This window comes from Mustelus asterias, chromosome 8 (assembly GCF_964213995.1).
Source record: "Mustelus asterias chromosome 8, sMusAst1.hap1.1, whole genome shotgun sequence".
NCBI classification, from domain to species: Eukaryota; Metazoa; Chordata; class Chondrichthyes; order Carcharhiniformes; family Triakidae; genus Mustelus; species Mustelus asterias.
The window spans coordinates 65,417,244-65,438,793 of NC_135808.1; the positions used below are offsets into that span (position 1 = coordinate 65,417,244).

The 21,550-nt window shown below is 42.9% G+C and overlaps 1 protein-coding gene across 4 annotated transcripts in view; it reads right to left on the minus strand.

Annotated features, from left to right (window-relative positions):
• The window catches only part of dnm3a (dynamin 3a), a 258,801-nt gene that overhangs the window by 218,879 nt on the left and 18,372 nt on the right, over window positions 1–21,550 (minus strand). The window lies entirely within an intron of this gene.

Genomic DNA, 21,550 nt, shown 5'->3' on the forward strand with positions numbered 1-21,550 from the left:
CATTTGCTTTGCAGCACATGGACCACATTTTTCAGAATTCAGAACTGTAAGGCAGAGATCGACAACAATAGTCACAAAAGTTGCAATGCAAGATCTGGTAAAATAAAATCTCAATGTCCCAACATTTAATATGCTATTGTAATTTTTGCCAAATTAAACTCAGACAGCTTAAGGAAATATAATATGCTTTCAAATGTAACATGAAACAATTAATCATCAGGGAAAACTCCAGTATGATTCTCCACTCACACCTACCACCAAACCCACCACAAGCGGGATGGGACATTTCTACCTGAAGTGTTTTGAAACAACCTTTTTAAATAGCTGGGAAAATGAATCTATGGGCTGCGGTGGTCAATAAGTTTACATGATAAAATTGTGCAGATATAGAGCTACCTATTTATCTCCTCTACTACCTCATATTCATTTCCCTCAGAGACTGTTAGGAATGCCAATAATGACAGACTGTACTTGGCAGTCAGGTCTTCTTCCAACTTCCCCAAGAGTCCAGATATTTATTTTTAAAGTTTGTTGAAAATTTCAAAACTTAAACTGTTAAATTCACAAGAAGGGCAGTTATAAGTTGTAGTAAGCAAATTTGATGCTACTTCCATAGAATCATCATATTGTTACAGCACAAAAGGAAGCAGTTCGGCCCATTGATCCTGTGCTAGCTATCTTCAAAAGCAATTTAGTTAGTCGCACACCCCTACCATGAAGATTTTTTTCCCTTCAAATGCTTAACAAACTCCCTTTTGAGAAATACGATTGATTCTGCCTCTCCCACATTCCAGGGCATAATCACTCAATGGGCATTATTATTATTTTCATGTCACCTTTGGTCCAGTAACTTTAAATTTGTGTCCTCTGTGTTTTCCAATGTCAATGACAAACTCTTAGAATCTATAATTCAAGCTTTATTTTTAGAACATTTACGTGAACTTTCTCAAAGCGAATTATTTTTGCCAAATTTCAGAGAGAATTTGAGGAAACCAGTGATATGCTAAAGGGAATGCAATGAAGGAAAAGGTCAGCAAAATGAAAGAAAACAGGGAGGTTAGGACATTCCAAAGCATTTTCCAGACAATGAATGACTTTTGAACTGTGCTGCTTTGTAAGCAAGTGCAGCAGCGAATTTGAGCACAGCAGCAACTTATGAACATCAAATAAGATCAATACCCGGTATTATAGACAGGGGGGGGGGATGTTAATTTAAACTGCACATTCTTTCACCTCATCATCCATCCATAAACAGAAAGGTGTTTTTGATTTGCTTCCCTTTTATAAGCGGTGGCATATTTCCCAATCCCAATAAATAAAAAAAATAAAGGAATCAATTCTGTGATGGATTGGGGGTGGCAGGGAGTGAAGGAAAGAAAAATGTTGTAACTAGCCTCCCTACTCAACATTTTTATCAGTATTAGTATCACTAGCTGTTTGTATTTTACATCAATAACTCGGAGTCAGAAACTCAATGCAAGCTGGCCACATGCAGACAAGCAAATAAATAAGGGTAGTTATTCTGTTGAGGCAGCTCAAAAATGAGTTGGGAAAAACATATGAACTGGGCATCAAGAACTGGGCAGATGAAATTTAATGCAGGTCACTGAATATTGTTAAAACTGCCAAGGAAGTGACCTCAGAGTCTTAGTAAACTCAACATTTGACCTATACAACACTGTAGAGCAGCAGTCAACAAAGTAGGTAGAGTGCTGCCCTATGGCATGCTCAAATTGGATAAACTCCTGGCCTGACTATACCACAAGCACTGTATCTAGTCAGGCCACTGGAACACTGGAGGGTGGTGTAAGCAATTGAGAGACCAGCTACGAGGCTAAACACACCTATTAGAGGCTTGGCTTATGGTAAAGACTAAAGGAATCTTGGGCTATGAACAACACAGCGAAGGTAATCCTAGAAAATAACCTCAAACTAAATTTCAAGAATAAAACGAAAAGGCACAAATTTAAATTAGTGGAAGTCAAATTTGGAACTAATATTAGTCAGTTGTTTTTCACAAAAAGTGACCGATGCACAGAATGGACATCTGAATAGAGAAGCTCAGGCAATTCCCTGGAATCATTTAATTAATATCTGGATGTTTCACATGGATGAGCGAGGGGGATGTCTGCAAGGTCTAAATGAACTTCCTTTTCTGTAGTTGTGAGCTCGTGTCTGTGATCTAACAGCTGAAATATAACATTGGGCATCTGGATAATCTGGCAAGGAAACAGAACACCTGACAGAAGTGAGCTTGTCCAACTCCCAGCATAACTTGGAACATTACCCAAAACAGCTGCTTTAAGGTTACATAACAACATCAATAGTATTTGATTACCACCACATTGTAAAATTGACCTTAAAAAGTTTGCAAGTAATTGATTCATTATTTGAGTTGGTCATTTAGAATACACCACAATCAGAACAAATCAATGACCTTAATATGTTCAACATATTCAGCAAAGTTAAAAAAAAATCACAATGTTGGAAACTCCTGCATCTAACATATAACATGCAGCTCCTATAAACAAGGGACTGGTGGGCAAAAAGTAATGCGACACACTTTAGAAATATAAAGTATTCATACAGCATGATGCTTCTGTGTTTTGAATAAATATATTCCAGAAAAAGACTTTTCTTTAAATGGAGTAATTATCATTTTTCAAACGGGTTTGTCCTCTATAGGTAAGTTCAGCAAACTAAGTACTGGAAAGCTTCAGTCAGCTGAAGATTTTTTTGGTCACAACCATTTACCTTGCATGTGTGCTGCCCTCATGTGGCAATCTTTATTTCTTTCAAAACAAAGTGGGGGGAAGATTCTCCCACCACGCTGTGCTAATTTTTTAGCGCAGTGGGCTGGGAGAATCTTGCGGTGGGCGATGCGCGGGATTCACGCACGCGTTCCTGCCATGATAGTGTCTCCCAGCACCAGATTTCTGGCGGCGTCTGCTCCATGCTGGAAATTGGCGGGGAGACGCAGAAATAATTTAAATAATCATTTCCATATAATTAAAATGAGATTAACGGGCCCAGGATTGAAGTCTCCGGGCCTGCTAGCCTCTCCCATCCCACCAGAGTGTTTCACTCCGGTGGGGATTACACTAGCTCCCCACTTTCAGGAAACTAACGGCCCGACCCCATGGAGTGAAGGGGGGGCAATCGGGACGTCGTGGGGGTGGGGGGGGGGGGGGGGGGGGGGGGGGAATTTGGTCTCCCCTGGACATGAGCACCCTGGCAGTGTCAGCTTGTGCCCCATGCCACTGCCAAGGGCCAAAGTGCCAATGCGCAGGGGGCACCTTGACACGACATTGCAAATGCCCATGACTGTAATAATTAAATAAACTTTAACAATTGTAACATGAAGAGGAATTTGATTCTTCTGAAGAGGAACCCGATGTGAGCATGTTTATTGGACTGTAACTACCTTCTTTTTGTGAGTTTCTTTAAGTGTTCATCCCTGCTGGTCACGTTTTCAGGGCAAAACTCAGTATGGTTAACCATTAATACAATTAATACTGGAGCACCTCAAAGCTGGAGTGCAGCTCCGGCTTGAAGATGAACAACCATGCAATGCCTTCTACAACTGCACATTTTTCTAGGAGAGCTTTTAATTAGCGTCGAGTTTTGTAAATTAAAAGAAACAACTTGTTTTTTACAAGCAAGATCTTAGGCTAGTTATGGGAGGGAAAATAACATAAACTAAGAAACACTTGGGAGTTCCCTCCTGAACAATACTGTGGGGGCACCTTGACATCGGGCATGGGGCAGTGCCAAGGGGGCGGGGCGTCCCGCTGCCATTCTGCATAGGGATCCGTCGGTGAAGGAGAGGGGCCAGCAATCAGGACGGGTTGGTGAGGGCGGGGGGGGGAGTGGGTCAGCCTACTGGGAGGGGCGGCACTGCGGTGGGTCAGTCAGGACTGCAGGGGTGGGCTGGAGATCATGGCAGGCCAGAGATCATGGTGGGCCAGGAGGGGAGGGGATGATCGGGACTAGGCCCAGGAATGGTCGGGTGGGGCCAGCGAAAGGGCCATGGGGCGGGGGGGGTGGGAGCCAGCGTTGCGGGGTGCGTTCGCAGGGCTCAGTGAGGCTGTCAGTGCAGGGCTACTGCACATGAGCTCATCTCGACACTGACAGACCGGCGCATGCACAGAGGCCCGCACAGCACACTGATTTCAGCCTCTCCCGCAAGAATAGCCCCGCCCCCTGAAATTTAATGATATTTACGCTGGTGGCCTGTGCAGTGCACAGAGTGTGGGAGATTCTTCTCTGAACTCTCACTGAAAAAAACAGCGTGAATTATTCCAGTTTTCACACAAATTCGACACTTCGAATTTTTTTGAGAGAATTCCGCCCAGGATGTTGGGTGGCATTATTTAGCACAGAAAGTAGAATAGGAGTTAATTCATTTTTCTTACGAAAGCAGTTCAAGTAATAACTTTAAAACTACAATCAATTGTATCTTACACATAGTCTGTATTCACTTTTAATTTCAGCCTTCCACACATACTCAACAATTACAATAACTTGCATTTATATAACACCTTTGGCACACTAAAACTGACAAAGGTAGTTCATAGGATTGCTATCAAACAAAATAAGAGCTGATGACCAAATGTTTGGTTAAAGGAGAATGTTTAAATGAGAGAGAGGTGGAGAGGTTTTCAGGGGAGATTCCAGAGCATAGAGCTGAGGCAGCTGAAGACATGGCCACGGTGAAGTGATGAAAATCTTGGAATGCACAAAAGATCCAGAGTTGGGGACACACAGATATCTCAGGCAGCTGCAGAGCTTGAAGAGGTTACAGGGATAAAGTGGCAAGACCATAAAGGAGATGGTGAACAAGGGTGAAAATTTTAAAATCCAGGCATTGCTCAACCAGGAGTTAAAATAGGTCACTGAGCACAAGGGAGATGGGTCAATGGAACTTTTTTTTTCAAAAACACATTCAGTGGAGTTGCTGGCATTTATTGTCCAGCCCTAACTAAGCTTGAGAAGGAGATGGTGAGCCTGCCTTCTTGAACTAATGAATCTCTGAAGTCCATGTGGTAAAGGAGATCTTACAGTACTGTTCAGGAGGGAACTCCAAGAGTTTCTTAGTTTGTTATTTTCCCTTCCATAACTAGCCTAAGATCCTGCTTGTAAAAAACAAGTTGTTTCTTTTCATTTACAAAACTCGACACTTATTGAAAGTTTTCCTAAAAAAATGTGCAGTTGTAGAAGGCATTGCATGGTTGTTCATCTTCAAGCCAGAGCTGCACTCCAGCTTTGAGGTGCTTATTAATGGTTAACCATACTGAGTTTTGCCCTGAAAACGTGACCAGCAAGGATGAACACTTACAAGGAACTCACAAAAAGGAGGCAGTTACAGTCCAATAAACATGCTCACATCAGTTTCCTCTTCAGAAGAATCAAATTCCTCTTCATGTTACAATTGTTAAAGTTTATTTAATTATTACAGTCATGGGCATTTGCAATGTTGTGTTCTCCTACGCTTCTCATTGAAACCCAAGGTCAGTCTCCTAACCTGATGATAATGGTAGATTGAGCGATTTGCTGGACCATGATGTTACCAATTGTGGTTGAATACAATTCTGCTGCACCGATGGTTCACAGTACCTCATGGATGCCCACTTTTGAGCTGCTGAATTTGTTCTGAATCTATCTCAATTAGCACAGTGGTAGTGCCACACAACTTGGAATTTGCGCGCAGTGAGAAGACGAGTTTACTTCCTTAAGGACAATGGACAGATGCATCGGCAACAAGTGGAATGATGAGGACAAAGTCAAATTGGTTTGTCCCTCTTGTGCCTAGTTTGGCAGATATGTTCCTCCGGACTTGGTTAGCAATGGTGCTACTGAGCCACTCTTGGTGATGGACATTCAAAGTTCCCCACCCAGAATACAATATGTACACAGATAAAAACAAGACAAATGAAGGAAAATACTCAGCACAGATGGCTACATGTGTGAAAACAGAAACAATTAATATTTCAGGTCGATGCCAAATTGTATGCTGCTGCTTCTCCTAAATATAGACAAACATCATGCTCCAATACAAGCTTGGCTACCCAAAACAAACCTGTGACGAAAAACTGATGTGACTTTGGATTTGGAGCATGAAAAGTACAATGGAGTCTGAGGACACCTCGAGTTACATAATGACCTGACTGAACATTAACATCTAAATACACTGTTCTTATGAATTACATGGAAAATGGATATTTAGTCAGGCACCACATCCTTTCCAGGGTCAGATTTTCCCCGGCTCCCTTCCACCTCTCCAACATATCACAGTTAGTACAAAAGGAGCTGCTATACATTTCTCTTCCATCCAGCAAGTGGCAGCCTGACGGCAATATTAAAATGAGGTCCCGCTGAGACTGGCATTGTAACAGTCATAAGACTTTTATTGTTGTAGGAAGTAGCAGACTCACACAAGTTAAACAGATTCACTATATTGAATTGAGTTAGACTTTCAGTCTATTTGTATGCATTTACCACTATTAAATTTTGCATCACAAAATGTTGTTTTAAAATCTCCAAAACAAATGTTTCAGAAATTGGCATTTTCCACAGTGATGAGATTACAAGCAATCCAGAAATTGTACCACAATCTCCCTCCCTTTATACCAAACAACCCTAATTATTTTACATAACTTTCTCCTCCAATTTTCAGTTCTCAGAAAATTAAAGTTGTATTTTTCCAGTGTTTTCTCCCACTTATGGTCATTTACATATTCTCTATAATCCAAAACCTTTCTAAATTTCTGTAGATAAGCATTGTGGTTTTTGACTTTAAATATAATCAAATTAGCAGTTTATTGAAGTTTATTCATTGTGGCTGTCCCAGATTAATCACTTATTAAGGTGACACTTCCTTCTCAGCTGTCCCAGACCTACAAGTCGAGTTCATAGAATCCCAACAGTGCAGAAGGAGGCCATTCGGCACTGCACTGACCATAATCCCACCCAGGCCCTATTCCCGTAACCTCACATATTTGCCCTGCTAACTCCCCTGACACTTGAGTCAATTTAGCATGACCAATGCACCTAACCTGCACATCTTTGGACAGTGGAAGGAAACCAGAGCACCCGGAGGAAGTCCATGCAGACACAGGGAGAATGTGCAAACTCCACACAGACAGTGACCCGAGGCCGGAATTGTGCTGGGAAGCAACAGTGCTAATCACTGTGCCACCATGTCGCCCATACTATACTGTCATGGTATAACTTCTCCAGCATCACTATCATCCCTGCCCCCATCCACACAACTTCCACGTCAAGGCAAGATTAGAGAAAAAAATCTTTAGTATAAATTTAGGTCAAAACTCTGGAAGATTCCGCTCCGGATCCCTAAAAGCAATCAAACAAGTTGTAAGGGACCAACATAGATATTCCTTGATACGTACTTACTATTCTAATCGGTTGTGTTGGGTATGCTCAGGAACTTGTCCGGCTTTCTTGTGAATGTTTAGTGAACCCATGCTCATGGCACCTACCGGAAAGTTATTCCAGATATTGATAACCCTGCACCAAGTACCCACATTTAACCAGCTGTATCCTTAAATAACTCACACTTAAGTCCCCTATTCCTCCCTAAATTATCTAGCCTGAACAGGACATCCAGGTGGATGAAGCCCAACCTTTCCATTACTTTAAAGCCTTCAATTAAATCTCAAAATCTATGCTTATCCAGTGTAAAAAGTTCCAGCAGTCCAAGCCTAAATCTGCTTGCTATATTTCTGGAGTTCAAGTCCTCCAAGGAACACTACTTTTTCAGGTACACTTAATGTTTGCCTTTCAAATGCCACTGTTATAGCTAATGCAGCCCTACAACAACAACAACAACCTTGCACTAATATAGTGCCTTAAATACTTTAATTCATGAAGGTTCACAGGAGCAATTATCAAACAAGATGTGGCACCAAGCCGCCTGAAGAAGTAGTAGGACAAGTAATCAAAAGTTTGGCCAAAGATGAAAATTTTAAAGGGCGTCTTAAAGGCGAGCGAGAGGTCAAGAGGCAGAGAGGTTTCGGGAAAGGACTCCAGAATTTACAGTCAAGGCAGCTGAAAACACAGCTGCCAAAAATGCAACAAAATAATTGGGCATCTGCAAGAAGGCAGAACTGGACAAGCAAAGATCTTGGAGGCTTGTTGGCTGGAGGATAGTACAGAGACAGGTGGAGCCATGGAAAAATTTGAAATCAACCATGCAAATTTTGAAATAGAATTAGGTCAGAAGCCAACAACATTGCTCCACGCAAGGTCTGAATAGTGAAATGACTCATTACCTTATATGTTAACAGAAAGTATACTGGCTAATGATTATTAAGTGGAAAACATTTGGATTATATTGTTCCTTTTGAGGCTCCCAGATTTTACAGTCACATTTAAAATCACACTTCACTTATGTTCCTATGCAAAATGCTGTTATAACAGTGTCCATATTTCTCTGCATTACCTGTTCCACCTTAAGATGGTGCTGTGGTTGAGCTTTTCAAAGTTAGGAGTATAACATTTTGCATCATGGGACCTTGAATAAACTAGCGTCTGTTGAGAAATGAAATTTTGCAACTACAGGTAGCCATCATTCCTTTTTTTCAACAACAAAAAAAATGGACTTCTTTAAACTTAAAAATTCAGAACCTCTTCACTTGGTTGGAAAAAAGTACATTTGGGCTCATTAAAAGTAGTAAGATCTGCAGTTTCTAAAATGTAAGAACATTTGTAATATTTTTTTTAAATCAGGGCCTCCTTAGCTACTGAAGTACTGGATCCACCACCCCTCTTTGAAGCTAGTTTCTCCTGAGATGCTTTACCTACCTCTTCACTCCCATTGGGACATTTTTATCCCCTCCCTTCTTCCACCAGATGTTTTTTCCACACCTGCCAACCTCTCAGAAGAGGAGGAGGAACTACTTCTCACAGAGGGGGGTGAATCTGTGGAACTCATTGCCCCATAGCACGGTGAAGTCTGAATCATTAAATGGTTTCAAGGAGATAAATATATTTCTGATAAAAATACAGGTTAAAGGGGATATGGAGAATTGGTAGGGGGGTGAATTTGAGACCAGGAAGAGATCAGCCATGATCTGATTGAATGGCGGAGCGGGCTTAAAGGACTGAATTGCCTATTTCTGCTCCAAATTCCTATGTTCCCTCCTGTTCCTGACTCCACCTGACACACACTTCTACACCTTTGCCCTTTCTCCACCTTCATCCTTGTCCCTCCTCACTATCAATTAGTCCCCCATCAGTTAGATCCACATACAGAACATGGTCTTAACAAGCAGTGTACCATACCACACCACTTACCTGCAAGCGAGATAGGAAGATGGCACTGGGAGATATTTGCTCACGGCCCTGATTTCTGGAGGCTGACTGGAAGAGCACTGGAAGAGGCAATCAAAAGTGAGAAGCTCAGCTAGCCAAGAAGAGGGCCCACTGAAAACAGAAGCCAGTGGATCCTGCACCTTCTTAGCCAACTGTCTTTCTCTGCAGAAAATTTGTCAGAGACTGCATTGCCAGAGTGGATCTCCAGAGCCACACCAACCGATACTTAACAGAGTTGACCGCAATGGCACAAATCATCATCTTAGAAGACAGAAGGCTGCCATCGCAACACAAAAAATTTAACATTAAAACAAAAATTGAATGTTAAAAAACATGATTATACCTATCTGCAGGCATTATTTCCAGGGAGAGCTAAAATTGATCAGAAAACATTGATTTTCCTTACGTATGGTGTGTTCTCTTGGAAACAAAGAACATAGCTGCAACAGAGATTCAGCAAAAACTCCAAAGTTAGGTTCCAAGAGAATCATTCCCCTCCAGGTGTCATCACAGCCTTGATCCAGACATGAGACCCGAATACCAAAGAAGAAGTGAAAGTAGCTGCACTCAACATCAATGCAGTATTCAATCGAGACTGACACTACTGGAACTTAGCAAACTAAAGCCAACAGGGGCTTGAAAGAAAATGCCACAATGCCTTACGTAAGGCAAAATAGACAAGGTTGTTGGAGGTCAGTCATCATAGTCCAGGACATCAAAACAGCAGTTCCTTAGGGAAGCGACCTTGGTGCATCAATTTTTAATTGCTTCATTAATGAAGCTTCCTATAACACAAGGTTAGGAGTCATGCTGTTTACTGACTGATCCACAATGTTCAGGTCCATTCACAACTCCTTTGATAATAATAGTTCACAGTCTCTGCAACAGTATCTGAATTACACCTTAGTTTAGGCTGCAAGAGACAGATAGCACACAAATTGGAAATAATGACCACCTCAAACAAGAGAGAGCCCTTGACCTTGAATGGGTTTACTACTGCTGCATTCTTACCATCAATAGCCTGAGGAGATCATCAACGACCCAGCTGCAGGGACTGGGTTGTTAACTGTGTTCAAGGCTGAGCTAGACAGATTTCAGTAAGGGAATCAAGGGTTATGGGGATAAGGCAGGAAAGTCGATTTGAGGATCATATCAGATCAATCATAATCCCATTCAATGGCGGAGAAGATTCAATGGGCCAAAAGGCCTACTTCTGCACCCTATGTCTTATGGCCTTATCTGTTACCAGAAACTGAACTCGATCAACCAGATCAATGCTCTGACAAAAACGGGCCATGGATGTCGTCTATATGGATTTCAGTAAGGCATTTGACAAAGTCCCACATGGCAGGTTGGTTAAGAAGGTTAAGGCTCATGGGATACAAGGAGAAGTGGCTAGATGGGTGGAGAACTGGCTTGGCCATAGGAGACAGAGGGTAGTGGTCGAAGGGTCTTTTTCCGGCTGGAGGTCTGTGTCCAGTGGTGTTCCGCAGGGCTCTGTACTGGGGCCTCTGCTATTTGTGATATATATAAATGATTTGGAAGAAGGTGTAACTGGTGTTATCAGCAAGTTTGCGGATGACACGAAGATGGCTGGACTTGCGGATAGCGAAGAGCATTGTCGGGCAATACAGCAGGATATAGATAGGCTGGAAAATTGGGGGGAGAGGTGGCAGATGGAGTTTAATCCGGATAAATGCAAAGTGATGCATTTTGGAAGAAATAATGTAGGGAGGAGTTATACAATAAATGGCAGAGTCATCAGGAGTATAGAAACACAGAGGGACCTAGGTGTGCAAGTCCACAAATCCTTGAAGGTGGCAACACAGGTGGAGAAGGTGGTGAAGAAGGCATATGGTATGCTTGCCTTTATAGGACGGGGTAGAGTATAAAAGCTGGAGTCTGATGATGCAGCTGTATAGAACGCTGGTTAGGCCACATTTGGAGTACTGCATCCAGTTCTGGTCGCCGCACTACCAGAAGGACGTGGAGGCGTTAGAGAGAGTGCAGAGAAGGTTTACCAGGATGTTGCCTGGTATGGAGGGTCTTAGCTATGAGGAGAGATTGGGTAAACTGGGGTTGTTCTCCCTGGAAAGACGGAGAATGAGGGGAGATCTAATAGAGGTGTACAAGATTATGAAGGGTATAGATAGGGTGAACAGTGGGAAGCTTTTTCCCAGGTCGGAGGTGACGATCACGAGGGGTCACGGGCTCAAGCTGAGAGGGGCGAAGTATAACTCAGATATCAGAGGGACGTTTTTTACACAGAGGGTGGTGGGGGCCTGGAATGCGCTGCCAAGTAGGGTGGTGGAGGCAGGCACACTGACATCGTTTAAGACTTACCTGGATAGTCACATGAGCAGCCTGGGAATGGAGGGATACAAACGATTGGTCTAGTTGGACCAAGGAGCGGCACAGGCTTGGAGGGCTCAAGGGCCTGTTTCCTATGCTGTACTGTCTGTTCTTTGTTCTCTGGCTACAAAAGTGGGAGAGCGACTCGGTACACCGATCAGTGATTTACTTCTTGACCCTGCAAAACCTCACTACCAAATGATAAAGTGGCTCAAGTAAGGAGCATGATTCACCATATGCCTACATAGATTTAGCCACAATCCTCATGATACTCACCAATCCCAAAGCAGTTACCTTGACTGCCACTGAACTCAGCGCTCATTCCCACCACTCTGAGTGCACCTTGGTTGCAGTTATACATGATTCGGAGTATACAGCAACAACTCACCAAGTTAATTCTGCAACCTCTAGCAGCAAGTACAGCAATGCTGTGGGAGAATTGTCATCATGAACCTCCATTGTAAGACACGCACCATCCTGATTGGGCACACGTCACCATTCCTTCATCCTTGCTCAGTTAGAATCCTGGAATTTTCTAACACCAAAAGGATTACAGCAGTTCAAGGGAAAAAAGCCCATCATCAAAAGCTTCTGGAGATAGAGTCAAAGAAGTTTGCAGCATGGAAGCAGGCCCTTCAGCCCAACTTGTCCATGCCGCCCCTTTGTTTTTAACCACTAAGCTAGTCCCAATTGCCCATATTTGGCCCATATCCCTCTATACCCATCTTACCCATGTAACTGTCTAAACACTTTTTAAAAGACAAAATTGTACCCACCTCTACTACTATCTCTGGCAGCTCACTCACCACCCTCTGTGCAAAAAAATTGCTTATTTGGACCCTTTTGTATCTCTCCCCTCTCACCTTAAACTTATACCCTCTAGTTTTAGACTCCCCTACTTTTGGGAAAACATATTGACTATCTAGCTGATCTATGGCCCTCATTATTTTGTAGACCTCTATAAGATCACCCCTCAGCCTCCTACATTCCAGAGAAAAAAATCCCAATCTATCCAGCCTCTCCTTATAACTCAAACCATCAAGTCCCGGTAGCATCCTAGTAATTTTTTTCTGCACTCTTTCTAGTTTAATAATATCCTTTCTATAATAGATGGACCAGAACTGTACACAGTATTCCAAGTGTGGCCTTACCAATGTCTTGTACAACTTCAACAAGACATCCCAACTCCTGTATTCAATGATCTGACCAATGAAACTAAGCATGCTGAATGCCTTCTTCACTACTCTGTCCAGCTGTGAATCCACTTTCAAGGAGCTATGAACCTGTACCCCTAGATCTCTTTGTTCTATAACACTCCCCAGTGCCCTACCATTAGCTAAATCCTGCCCTGGTTCGATCTACCGAATGTATCACCTCACATTTATCTAAATTAAACTCTATCTGCCATTCATCAGCCCACTGGCCCAATTGATCAAGATAATTTGAGATGGGCAATAGCATACAACTGCTCCCATTTCATCTCACAGATCAGACAGTATAGCCAAAACACCTTCTTCTCCATCCATGGGTATGCCCTGTCCCACTGGCAGGAGAAACTACCAGAGGTGGCAGCACAGTGGTATACAGTCGCGAGGGAGTGGTGAGTGACCCTGGTGGTTCACAACATGGACTCTCAACCTCAATGTATCAAGTTAAACATGGGCTAGGAATCCTCCTGCTGATTACGGCTTACCATCCCACACCCCCATCCCGGTTGATGGATCACTACTCTTCCGTGTTGACACCACTTGGAAGAAACGCTATGGGTGGAAGGACACAGAATGTATTCTGGGTTGGAGACTTCAATGCCCACTACCAAGAATGGCTCAATAGTACCACTACTGAGCGAACTGGCCAAATCATGAAGAGACATATCTGCCAGACTGGATTTGCAGCAAATGTTGAGGAAACCAATAAGTGAGGAAAATCTACTTTACCTCACCAATTACCTGTCACAGATATACCCATCCATGACAGTATCGGTAAGAGAGACCACCACGACCTGGTAAAAACAAAGTCCTGTTTTCACAATGATGATACACTTCATGTCATGTGGCACTAACACCATGCTAAATCGGATGAATTCAGAGCAGGTCCATCAGCTCAGAAATTAATATCCTTTCACAATGGAAGATGACTGTGGTTGCTGGCAACCAACAATCTCAGACCCAGAACAATGTTGCAGGAGTTCCTCAGGGTAGTGTCCTAGGCCCAACAATCTTCAGCTGCTTCCTCAATGTCCTTCCCTCTATCATAAGATCAGAAGTGGGGATGTTTGCTGATGACTGCAGTGTTCAGGACCATATTCATGACTCCTCAGATACTGAAGCAATCTGTGGTCATTTGGAGCAAGATTTCAAAGGAGAACTCCTTTACAGATAAATTTTGAGTAATCCATTCAAATCTCCTGGAACCAAACCAATGTGTGTCTCAGTCTCCAAGGGTTAGAATAGAAACATAGAAAAACTACAGCACAAAACAGGCCCTTCAGCCCCACAACAGGCCCTTCGGCCCCACAAGTTGTGCCGAACATATCCCTACCTTCTAGGTATCCTTCTATAACCCTCCTTCTATAACCCTCCATCCTATTAAGTCCCATGTACTCATTCAGGAGTCTTTTAAAAGAGCCTATTGAGTTTGCCTCCACCACACTGACCGCAGCCGATTCCACTCGCCCACCACCCTCTGTGTGAAAGACTTCCCCCTAACATTTCCCCTGTACCTACCCCCCAGCACCTTAAACCAGTGTCCTCTCATAGCAGCCATTTGCACCCTGGGAAAAAGCCTCTGAGAGTCCACCTGATCTATGCCTCTCAGCATCTTATATACCTCTATTAGGTCTCTTCTCATCCTACGTCTCTCCAAGGAGAAAAGACCGAGCTCCCTCAGCCTATCCTCATAAGGCATGCCACTCAATCCAGGCAACATCCTTGTAAATCTCCTCTGCACCCTTTCAATCTTTTCCACATCCTTCCTGTAATGAGGCAACCAGAACTGAGCACAGTACTCCAAGTGGGGTCTGGCGAGGGTCTTATATAGCTGCATCATTATCCCCGGACTCCTAAACTCAATCCCTCGATTGATAAAGGCCAGCACACCATACGCCTTCTTAACTACCTCCTCCACCTGCGGGGCCGATTTTAGAGTCCTATGGACCCGGACCCCAAGGTCCTTCTGATGCTCTACAGTACTAAGAGTCTTTTCCTTAATATTGTACTCCTTCATCCCATTTGACCTGCCAAAATGGACCACTACGCATTTATCTGGGTTGAAGTCCATCTGCCACTTCTCCACCCAGTCTTGCATCCTAGCTATGTCCCTCTGCAACTTCTGACATCCCTCCAGACTATCCACAACCCCACCAACCTTCCTGTCGTTGGCAAACTTACCAACCCATCCCTCCACTTCCTCATCCAGGTCATTTATGAAAATGACAAACAGCAAGGGTCCCAGAACAGATCCCTGGGGCACACCACTGGTGACCGACTTCCATTTAGAAGAAGACCCATCTATACCCACTCTCTGCCTCCTTTGGGCAAGCCAGTTCTGGATCCACCGAGCAGCAGCCCCTTGGATCCCATGCCCTCTCACTTTTTCTAGAAGCTTTGCATGGGGGACCTTATCGAACGCCTTGCTAAAATCCATATAAACCACATCTACCGCTTTCCCTTCGTCAATGTGTTTAGTCACATTTTCGAAGTTTGCGCTGTTATCTTCCAAGGTGAGGGGTTTCTTGAGGACTCTCCCACTTAACATCTAGCCAGGCACCTTCCACACTACTTCAACACCAGCCTGGGCACAGTTGGCATCCTTGTATAATGATTCCAATTCAGAGACACCCTGGTGCCTGATAGCCCTCTGTTTCTTATTGTAGCTGCGGCAGATTCTCTCTCTGTCTTAAAAACTATTGAATCCCTAAAGTGCAGAAAGAGGCCATTTGGCCTGTCGAGATGCACCAATTCTCCAAAGCAGCATCCATTCAGGCCCTCCTTTCTGCTCTATCCCAGTAACCCCACACATTTACCTTGGCTAATCCACCAGACTTGCACATTTTTGGACACCAAGGGATAATTTAGCAGGGTCAATGCACCTAACCTGCACATCTCTGGATTGTGGAAGGAAACTGGATGTCAAACGAGGTTGTTTTTGACCCAAGCATAGAACATGTTGAAAAGCTAGAAACAGGGGAGGTTATGTGGAGGCCCACGAGTCTAGGTACATTCATTAAAATGTCACGAATAGGTACAGAAAATTATCAAAACAGCTAATGGAATGCTGGCCTTTATATTTAGAGAAATTGTGTACATGGGGACAGAAGTCATGTTAGAGTTAATTGAAGCCCTGGTCAGGCTGCACCAGTACTGAGAGCAGTCCTGATCACCAGACCACAGAAAGGATATCCGGACCTTGACACTGGGTTCAAGGAATAAATTACAAGGAGAGATTAACACAAACAAGAAGTGTATTCCTGGAATTTAGAAGGTTAATGGGCAACTTGATCAAGGTTTTCAAGATATTATTGGAACAGAAAGATGAGAGAGAAAAAAAACTATATCTGATGGTTAGTCTATTAGACCTGAACCTTTCAGGATTGAAATTAGCAAACAGTATTACACACAAAGGTTGGGAGAGGTTTGGAACTTCCTTCCGCAAATAGCAATTAATGCTAGATAAATTGTTATTTTTGTTAACTATAGGTATAAAGGGATATAGGTAGGTTATCAAGTGAAGTCACAGATCAGGCACTGAATGGCAGAACAGGCTTGAAGGACAATTCCCCATTCAGATTTCTTTTGGTGTTGCACTCAGAGGGTAAAGACCAGAAACCTTGCACATGCTGTTGCTAAGAAACAAGAGCAGCACCTGCCAGGGTCTAGGTGTTACTATTCTATTAAGCTCTGGATAAACATTCTTGCTGATCAGTGTGGAGTAGTCAGTTTCATGGCAGCTATCAGATTCTGAAAGCCCCAAAAGACAGCAGCTTTCTTCATGGCTGTTGAGGTCAGGAGACCAATATGTCAGATACTGACAGTTCCATCAATGCCAGAATTTCTGTCTGTGCTTCGATAGAGGTGAAGGCATCAACTGACTTTTCAGCCATTTTTGAGGCGGGCATCTGTTACAGAATGTTATCAAGCTCCTACACGATCCATTAATGTCTGCAATTAAGAAAATGCTTTCCTGTTTTTGTCACAAATGAGAGCTGTAGTTTCAAAAGTCACCTTTTATCAATTGCTACACACCCTGGAGACTGACCAGAGTCAGCAGTAGGATGTTCTGCTTTTCAGGCAGGTGCCCATGAATTCTTGATCCCACAACTGTAAAGCCATAAACTGCCTTGCCCTTCACCTCTGCTGGGAAGGTAGAGCATTCTCACAAACTGCACACTCCTCTGGCACTTTTAAACTCACAGACTCACGAACACTACTTGAAGTTTCCAGGTGCATGGGAGTTAAAAAGTAAGTGATGCATCACGAGCGATTCTGAGTTGGGACAGAGGACCATTGGGGAAGGATTCTGTAGAGAGCTGGCATGGAGTCACTGGGCTGAATGGCCTCCTTCTGTGTCATAATGACTCTGACCCAAACTCCTGTGCGGACCTCATCATGATCATCATAAACAGCAAAGAAGTTTATGCCCTACCAATCTTCCTGTTCATCTTCCTCCCCATATCTCACTTTGCTGTGGTGAGTCTGCAGATAAGAAGGGTACAAGAAAAGGATGTGCATGTCTTACACCCCTGGCATTAAGGTTCAGGGAGGTGACTTGCTGATTTTTCAACAACATTTAATTGCCTACATTACTTAGTAATCCTCACTCTAAAAGGCTCCAAGTAGCATTGAATTTAACTTCAAAGGCAGCACTGTTACAGAAGAAGTATTCTTCTTAGTATTCCTATGATAATTTGAATGACATCATATCTGCATAATACAGTATGTACCCAACACACTGCTTAATAACTGCTGTCACTTTTACAATATACTTCTTGATCTCTTTATTTGTCCGACCTATACAAGTATTATCTTGAACACAATCAACACAATCTAAACAAAGATTTAACATGGCAAATCAACTCCATTCATCTAAAAATAAGGGCATGCACCAATCTGTTCTCCTCCCTCCTCACCTTCTGCTTTCATTATACATTATTGCGATAATTACCCCTTCATTTCCCTTTCTATTTATCTTCTGCTGCTACCTCTGTCTATCCTCAGAAAACATCATGACCAGCAAACTGCAAGATTCTGCACATTTTGAATGCAGATATTCATTGCAATGTTTTGCTACTACAATTAAATATCACATCACAAGCAACAGTTATGTAACAGAAACTACCTTTAAAAGTATTCAATGCAGGGCAAATGAAAATCGCCAAGATGAATGGTCTCAATTAATGCTGACAGATACATATTTGTCTTGTCCTCTAACAACATTGACTCCATTGTCAATATACTTTGATTGCCACACAACACTGTTATTTATACTTGTTTTCGTGTATTCCATTTAGAAATATAGATCAGTCTTTTTAAAAATTCTTTTGATCTAATTTAAGAATTTCTATATAATTTATCTAGCTTAATTACACCTTTAGGCTACAGAAAAAGCTATGATTACCATACCATACTCTTTAAAAAAATTGTATTCACAATTTAGACAGGCCTAAAATTAATATTACTCTCATCAAATATTTACTTGGTCACCTACAGTCTAGAAAGAATGCAACATTGCTTCGATTAATTTAGGCATCAAATTTCAAATCCCGATTAGTCTGAATTCCAGGACATGTTATAAAGTCATTTTGGTTTTGGGCTATACTCATTCTTTTAAAACAGTTGGCACTTTCAGATAATGGTGAGGAAGCAATTTATATTCCACTTCCCTCTATTAACAAGGGGTAACCCTTTTAATTTCTGCGACATTATAGTGCCCTAAGCTCGTATTCAGAACATACTTCTGCCTGACTGTTCAAGGTTGGAGCTCCTCTGTCAGAAGTCCTACTCTGACTTCAGCATTCCTCCCCCCCACCCCACCCCCCCGCACTCCCCCAGCCCACTTAAGATCTGGTAGCCACTGGGCCACCCTTCCCTTCTGCACCCCCTGCCCTCCAACCAAACACTCCAGCCAGATGCCCAATTTGAATCCATCCCCCACCAGGCCTTCCCTTTACCTTTCCCACCCTGGAACCCCTTAAAAGTATCATGCAGTTCAGTCTCAGGACTAGGGCTCAAGCTTCTTTCTGAAGTGACTCTTCAATCCTGCAGGGACGAGAGAGCAGCCAGCCAATCTGATTGGCCAGCAGTTCTATAAGGCAGGACTTCCTCCCAAGTGAGGGGCAGAAGTCTCACCTGAAGCCAACTGACACTCATTCAAGTGTGAAATGGCTGTGGGACAGTTGGAATCAGCAGGAAGATGTTTCCCACCTACACTTCGCTTGGCGGAAAGGGACACCGTGCCATTCAAAAAATTCAGGCCCATGTTTCTGGCCTGCTCAACCCTGAGCTGAGCTGAAACCCCACGATCAGTTGATCCAACTGCATACATCACTTTCGCAACACTACTCTCCTCTCTCCCTGCCTCTTCCTTGTCACTTTCACTGCCTTGAGACTTATTCATGAACTTGCTACTCACCAACTTCCTGAATCCCTTCTTGAATGAACAGCAGCTCATCCAGAATTCTGCCACTTGTAGCCTGTCCCATATTACTTCTTAGGCTCACCTATTATTGCTATCCTCCATCCACTCCTCACCCTTGAATGCATCAATTTCAGTATCTTTGGCTTTGAATACCACTGTATTTTCATTTCACTACATGTCTACAACTTCCTCCAGTCTTACATTCCAGCGTTCACCATCAGATCTCAGTCATCACACTCCACACTTTGAGAATCTGTCTCTAAAGCCTTCCCTCTTGCTTCAATTATTCTCAATGTCAAAAGCATCCTGAAAACCTACATTGCCTTCAGCCATGTTAGGAAAATCTAGTTTATAATTAATGTGTTTTATAATATAATGTTTAGTGATTAAATGGTAAATGTAAGATAGAAAGAAAACTAGCCTGTGCTCATTTCACAAGGTCACAATTGGCAGTAAATGAATTTAACCGATGAATGACCCATTTCTAGACCTCTTGGGAGAGCTACGATGTCTTTTGTTATCTCCATAAAGAAGCTAAAGGCTAGAAATTCTGGAAAAGAGGGTCATAAAGCTCCAATAGAGACAGAGCAGTGTTTCCAACCTTTTATATGTCTTGGCGCACCTCTATACTATAAAATGTTTGAGGCACACCTCCTAATTTCTCTGTCTTCTTCCCTTACTGGGAACTTCAATTTTTACTTCTCCTTATCCTCTTGCCTGTCTTTTTTTTAAACCTCTCTCTGTCTCTCTCACTTCTGATGTGGAGATGCCAGCATTGGACTGGGGTAAACACAGTAAGAAGTCTCACAACACCAGGTTAAAGTCCAACAGGTTTATTTGATAGCACAAGCCACTAGCTTTCGAGCGCTCCGAAAGCTAGTGGCTTGTGCTACCAAATAAACCTGTTAGACTGTCTCTCACTTCTCCCAGGGTTTTGTGCTCTTTTTGATTTTCTGCTTTTTATGCGGGCACATGGGGCCTTTGCCTTCAGCTCCAAGTCCTGTTGATCATGTACATGGGCCTGACCAACATATAAAAATCTAAACATTGCATGTGCAGCTCTTTCCCAGCCGATGCATGCACAGAAGGCCTAAGATTCATCAGATCTTGGAGGTGCCACCACAGAGCTGAAGATGAATGTTCGTTTTAGTTTAATGACATGAATTTGAAATCACTCAGGATCTTTTCTCATGGCACACTTGGAGGGGTCAATGTGCAGTGGCACACTGCTTGGGAACCACTGAAATAGATATTCGCAAATTGGTTGCTTTGGAATCGAAGAGTTATGTTGATGGTAAAACGAATTAATTTGCATTTCTGTTTGAATATTGCAAAGCATGCCACGTTGTCAGTGAGATGGGCTGTGGGGGTTAGAAGGTTCCTTTTCTAACTTATCTAGGCTTTTCTCACAGAGGCAGTTGCAGATTTGGTCTTGTGTAGGCTGCATCTCACTGAGTTGGGAGAGCCAAAATAGATAAATGTTAGTCCAGTCTGCAGTTAAAGCAAAAAAAAAGTGTTTCCCTTGCAGAATACAGGGGCTCAAGCTCAGTTTGAATTTTGTGAGGGGAAAAGCAGTTGGAAGATTTGCTTAGCTTGCAGTTAGAGGAAGAAATCTGTAGTGGCCCCCACAGAGCCTTAAAAGCAAGTGAAAAATACTTCAGAATATTCCAATCTTAAAAGCCACGTTTTAAAACTTTGACCAGCCACATACGACTTATCCATGGTCCCAACATAGCATAGCGTTTCATAAATTCTCTCATCTATGTCCATCTTTTTCTTACAATCTGCAATTCTATTCTCAAATAGATCTTTATCCCCAGTTCTGTTGTCAACGGGGTTTCAATATGCCTGGCTTTAAATATCACTCTGAAGTCAGTGCACTTTCAGCAGACTACAGTACTGCCCTTGATACAGCTGACAGGAAGACGCGTGTGATTCACATTTCCATTTTTATTTGGAGCATTAATAATTTGCATCTATACCAAAGGGATCGTGAGAATCCACAGAGCTGAAAATCATAGAATTCCTACAATGCAGAAAGAGGCCATTTGCCTCATTGACCCTGCACCGAAAACAATCCCACCCAGGCCCTATCCCAATAACCCCACGCATTTACCCTGTTGGTCCCCCAACACTAAGGGGCAATTTAACATGGCCAATCAACCTAATCTGCACATCTTTGGAGTGTGGGAGGAAACTGGACCACCCGGTGGAAACCCACGCAGACTTG